This window comes from Helianthus annuus, chromosome 16 (genome assembly GCF_002127325.2).
Source record: "Helianthus annuus cultivar XRQ/B chromosome 16, HanXRQr2.0-SUNRISE, whole genome shotgun sequence".
Lineage (NCBI taxonomy): Eukaryota > Viridiplantae > Streptophyta > Magnoliopsida > Asterales > Asteraceae > Helianthus > Helianthus annuus.
The window spans coordinates 24,080,953-24,087,077 of record NC_035448.2 but is presented as its reverse complement, the minus strand read 5'-3'; the positions used below and the strand labels follow the sequence as shown (position 1 = coordinate 24,087,077).

The 6,125-nt window shown below is 35.3% G+C and overlaps 1 long non-coding RNA gene across 1 annotated transcript; it reads left to right on the top strand.

Annotated features, from left to right (window-relative positions):
- Positions 1-2,015: 2,015 nt before the first annotated feature.
- On the top strand, positions 2,016-3,748 carry LOC110917741. The gene is made up of 3 exons (XR_002580830.1): positions 2,016-2,149; positions 2,665-2,732; positions 3,526-3,748. It is a non-coding gene; the product is annotated as an uncharacterized LOC110917741 (long non-coding RNA).
- Positions 3,749-6,125: the final 2,377 nt, after the last annotated feature.

Here is a 6,125-nt window from a genome sequence, read left to right as displayed (position 1 = left end):
AATAAATATCTGGTTCACGACTTAGAATTAGCGGCGGTGGTGTTTGCCTTAAAGATATGGAGACATTACTTGTACGGAGTAAAGTTTACCATCTTTACCGACCATAAAAGTTTGAAATATTTCTTCGACCAGAAGGAATTAAACATGCGGCAAAGACGGTGGTTGGAAACCGTCAAAGACTTCGATTGCGAAATACATTACCACCCCGGTAAGGCCAATGTAGTGGCCGATGCGCTGAGCCGCAAAACAGATTATACCCCGATACGGGTACGATCAATGCAACTGGTTGTGACTTCAAGTTTACTAGAACGAATTCGAGAAGCACAAGATGAAGCTGTAAAGGCGGAAAACTGGAAAAAGGAAAGAATTATTGGTCAAGTTAAAGACTTTGAAGTGGGCAGTCACGGCCTAAAGACTCGTTTTAATAGAATCTGGGTTCCTAACACCTGTGGGGTTAAGAAGCTTCTACTTGATGAAGCTCATAAATCCCGTTATTCCATTCACCCGGGAGCGACCAAAATGTATCATGACTTGAAGCAAAACTATTGGTGGCCCGGAATGAAGCGGGACACTGTGAAATACGTGGAAAAGTGTTTGACATGCCTACAAGTCAAGGCGGAACACCAAAAGCTGTATGGTAAACATCAACCGTTAGAAATCCCGGTTTGGAAATGGGAGCAAATCACGATGGACCTATTGACCAAACTACCTAAAACAAGTCGTGGTTTTGATGCTATTTGGGTAGTCGTGGATAGGTTAACAAAAAGCGCCCACTTTATTCCGATTCGTGAAACTTATACATCTGAGAAAATGTCGGAGGTATACACCAATGAAATCATAGCAAGGCATGGGGTACCGATATCCATTGTGTCAGACAGAGATACTCGGTTTACTTCGAAATTCTGGCGTGAATTCCAAGAACAGATGGGAACTAAATTGTTCCTTAGCACTGCTTATCATCCACAAACGGATGGACAGAGCGAAAGAACAATACAAACATTGGGTGATATGCTGCGGGCTTGCATTATTGATTTTGGGGGTAGTTGGGATGTCCATTTACCCTTGGTCGAATTCGCATATAACAATAGCTATCACGCGAGCATTAAAATGGCCCCGTACGAGCTATTATATGGCAGAAAGTGTCGGACTCCGGTATGTTGGGGAGAAGTGGGTCCGCGAGGGCTAGCACCAACTGATATAATCCGAGCCACAAATGCGAAAATCGACATAGTTCGGGCACACTTGAAAGCGGCTTAAGACCGGCAAAAGGCATACGCAGATAAAAGAAATAGGCCAATTGAGTTTCAGGTTGGCGATATGGTCATGCTAAAGGTTTCCCCATGGAAGGGTATTATTAGATTCAGAAAAAGGGGAAAGTTAAGCCCGAGATTCATTGGGCCATTTAGAATCATTGAACGGGTTGGTAAGGTAGCTTATCGACTTGAATTACCCGAAGAGTTGAGTGGAATTCATAGCACATTCCACGTATCACATCTTCGAAAATGTTTGGCCGACGAAACTGCTCATATCCACTACGACGATATCGAAGTGGATAACAGCCTCAACTATGCAGTAAAACCAATTGCGATTTTAGATCGTAAGGAGAAAAGTTTGAGGAACAAAATGATAACCCAAGTCAAGGTCAAATGGGAGCACAGAAAAGGGTCAGACACTACTTGGGAATCCGAAGAGGAAATGCGACGTCTACACCCGACATTATTTGGTACGTAATTCGGTTTCGGGGACGAAACCCTTTTTAAGGGGGGTGGACTTGTAACACCCCGAAAATATAAATCTTTATATAAGAATTTAAGGATTTCATAAACAAGAAATAATCATGTAGAAACTTTAACCTAGTTAAAGTTTACAAGTCTTGAAAATAACCTACACTTGGTTAAAACTCTAGTATTTAAAAAGAAATGGTAGTTAAGGGACTAATCTTGCCAAAAATCAAAAGTTTAATTTTAATAGTGACAAAACTAAACCAAACACACCAAATTGGTGTGTCTGGTCGACAGAAGCAAGAAAGGGGCGACCCCCATTGTTCCAAAACCCTAAAGTCACAATTTCTTGCAATTGGAGGTTCAAATCCTAACCAAAACGAAATCCGAGCTTAGAATTGTGTTCCTCATCGCAAGAGGATTAAGAGGTATGTAAAATTTTATGAGAATTCACTACTTGAAATCCTCATGAATCTAAGCAAATCTGAAATTTTGTTGATGCATGACAGTAATTAGTTAGATTAAAGATGATATAGTGTCTAGGATTAAAACCTAGACAACTATATATGAAATCATGCCCTAATTCAGGAAAATTCCATGAATCCATGGATGTTAAGTTATGGGTTTTATATGTTGATGATGAACATTAGGATTTTGAGTGTAATCCTAGTATAAATTTCATTATAGGAAGTAACTCCTGTGATATTGATACTAAATGTATGCAAAAATTGCTATTATAGTGAAATTTGATGTCGAATTATAAAGTCATGAACTTGTTTATGAAGATGGGAAAATCTGACCCGCTAGGTGTTTGAAGAAATGCCTAAGTGGGGATTTAAATGTGAAATTTGGATAAAAACGCAGATTTGATAATGGTCCATAATTATGTGATTGTGGTCATAAAAAGGAGTTCTAAACATGTTATAAAAACTGAATTTTCTAGGCAAAGAGTCCGGTTCATCTAGCGGACAAGCCGGAGGGAGTTCACGAGGAAAAGACGCGCTCTAAAAGGTATGAAATTTTATCGTTTCATCACATTATACATATTATTAGCCTTATGCGTTGCTTAAAAGGAAAGAAAGCATGAGTACCAAGAATTTCCATTATGTCATGAATTTGGCTATTGCCTTAAACAAGTTATAAACATGAAATTGAGCATCCGTAAGGTGTTTAATTTCAGCACCTAAACGGGTCAAACAAGTTCTGGAAATAAACACGAAGCATGACTTTATTATATTGTGCGAATATTACATGAGGTGTAGGCCGTGTAGCGAACACCATAGACAAACTTAAAAGCCTTGTCCTTAATATAGGAGTTAAAGTTTGAATTAGATGCATGATAATCGAATAAACAATTAACTAGAAGTCTTGTAATTTAGCGTGTAAGATGGTTCCCGCAAACAAGCTCGATCAAGAAATAGTTGAGTAATGTTATAGACAAAACACAAGTATGAAGTAATAGCCCATCCGTATAGCGAATTTACGCGAAATTATGTTGTTTCGACTCATAATGAATCAGCAAGAAAAACTGCGTTTTAAACAAGGGAGTTATGTGCAGGGTCTACCGTAAATTACGGTAGCACCGTAATTTACGGTGACCTGCAATTCCTTTACGGTGGATTCCTACTGAGTTACGGTAGGTTCCAAATGTCCAGAAGCCACCGTAATTTACGGTGACACCGTAAATTATGGTGGAGCCCTGTTTGATAAAAGTTTTGATCATTTACTCGAACCAGTGTTCGGACCTGGTTCGAATATGTAAATTTCCAAGAATGATAGCACTAATGCTTGTTTAAAATGCTAGTTCTCAGGTACCCAAGTAAAGGATGAAGATCAAGCAAGCGAGTCGAACCGAACACACACACATTTTTAGAACGCTTCCGCATCCAAACTTTTGTTTTAAAAACTATGTAATCTAAGGGTAGTTACCGTCTTGAAGGTGGTTTGTAACAGCAATACATGTATGTTGTGTTAATTTTGGGTTTAAACGATGAAAGTTTTTGTTAAGTCATCATTTTGGCGTTAAATGCATGGCTTTTAGGTTGTCAAATCTGGTAATATAATCTAGGTCTTACACCATGTTGTTCTTCTTGTGCAATTTGGTAGTTTCAACAAGTATAAAGGTATTTTGCTAGTTATAATCTTCGTTAATTTTACATAATTTTTTCTATGCTTTTTAATATTCAATATCCATTAATTTATATTAACTTTTTTACTCATGGAAGACAACGCTCTCTAATGCTTTCCATATAACAAAACTGTTTATCAATGCTGACATAGAGGAGATTCGGTCATTCAAAACCAAGTAAATATGGTTTTAATTAATATGAACTACTTATTGATGTTGTTAAAATTTTAATTTTTTATTTTATTGTAAACAGGTTTGTGGAGAAGATATGTAAAACATCCTCTAATGGTCAGAAATCAATTGGTTCATCAGGAAGCATCAGTGTTGCGGACGACTTTTTAGTTAAGCATCCGTTTTCCAATTTCCATGATATTACTCTGTTTGAAGAGGTATGTATCCAATTTTAAATATTTTAAATAAATACATTAAAGACACTATTTTTATCAATTTATACTTACAATCTCTATTTTCCTACATTTAATTTCAGCCATGTAAGGTCATAGTTGTTTGTACCATCTTGGGTATTGATGATAAAGACGACTGGTATTACCTTGGTTGCGAAGAGTGCAACCGAAAGGTGGAAACAACTTTGGTCATAGATGAGGCTAAAGACGTTGCTGAGGAACCCAAGTTTAAGCTTGTTTTGGTTTGCTCAAATCCTGAATGTCCTAAGGAAGTTGTCGGTGCGACACCAGTGTAAGTTAATTTATCAAAGTTGTTAATTTATAATGGCTTTACTTATATTACCAGTTTTTACCAATGTTAATTGAATATATTTTGTGAACTACCTTTTGTCCATTTAGTTTTAGGATTCCGATCAGAGTACAGGATTCTGCAGCCATTACGTCATTGACTTTGTTTGACCATGAAGCCAGAAAAATGTTTGGCATGACTGCAATTCAGCTGCTTGAGAAGTCAAAAGTGGAACAAGTAAATTATTTTACATCAGTTTTATTTTAAGTTGTTATATATGGTACATATTAGTAATGTCGATATATGATATTTATGTTTTCAATAAATTTTAATTCACGTATTATAGGCATCTTCGGAAGAGAAAACCAAGCCCTATCAATTTAAGATTTTGAATGATAAAAAGTATGCTTTCAAGATTCAGGTTAGTCAATTAAATATTGACAACCACACTGATGGGTATGCTGTTCATAAGTTGGTGAATGATCCAGCCACTATTGAATCTTTGGAGAGCCGAATTCCAGCTGACCAGGTTAATTTATACCATATTTTTAATTAAAGACATGTCAGAAAATTTATTATTTTTATTGTCTCTAATTTATTATTTTATGAATTGCAGGGTGTGGACGAGCCAGATGCCGATGTTTCACTTAGCGATTTATCAACTCAAAATCCTTTTGCTCTAAAGGTATGTAATAAATCTTAATTTCATAAAATACCAAATTTTTTAAAGATTTTTTTTAGTTTCTAATGTTGAATATATGATACAGGAGGTTGTGGATTCTATTGGGGATAGCTTCACACCCGATTGCACATCTAAAGGTTGTTCAAAGACTTCATCTGCGGAACTGAAGGGTAACCTTGCGGATGTTTATGAAGTTGAAGAAACCACGTCTCTATCATCAACGAAGGTTAAAAAGACTGGTGACGTAGATGTCGCAATTGATGGTGTGGAAACCATCATGCTGGTTCCAAAGATTGAAAAGTAGTTAATGTTTGAAGTATGTGTTGCAAAAACAATTTGGTTGTTTTCCGTATTTTGATTGTTTGGTTTGGTTTGGATGTTTGATTGGTTTGGACAATTTTTGTTATGGTTGGTTGGTTTTTGGACAAAGTACTGTTTTGTTTTTTGAATATTGCATATGAGTTATAATCATTTAAGATTTATATTTTGGTTAAGTTATGTTTGTTTTATTGTTTTGCAAATTTGTCAAGTTTTATTATATAGACAAAAAAATGATAATCCAGGTATAAATTTTTTGTTTTACAAAATATTATTGTAAAAGTGTTATTGCTTTGGTTTTATTTTTAAATAGCAATTACACATTTCATATGAAGTAATTTAAATACTATATTAATTTTATAAATAGTAAAAATATATTTTTAAGAATCCTCAATATTTTCAAACTTATAATATCAGATTATAAAAAAACCACCGATTTTTAAATAATTTACCAACAAATAAAATTGGTAAGAATTTGTTTCCTTTTTTAAATTATATAACCGAAAATCTTTAATTCTCCAGAATAAAATCAGCGAAATATTTATAGATTTACCTCCAAATTTTTATGATTTAAATTGTTTCC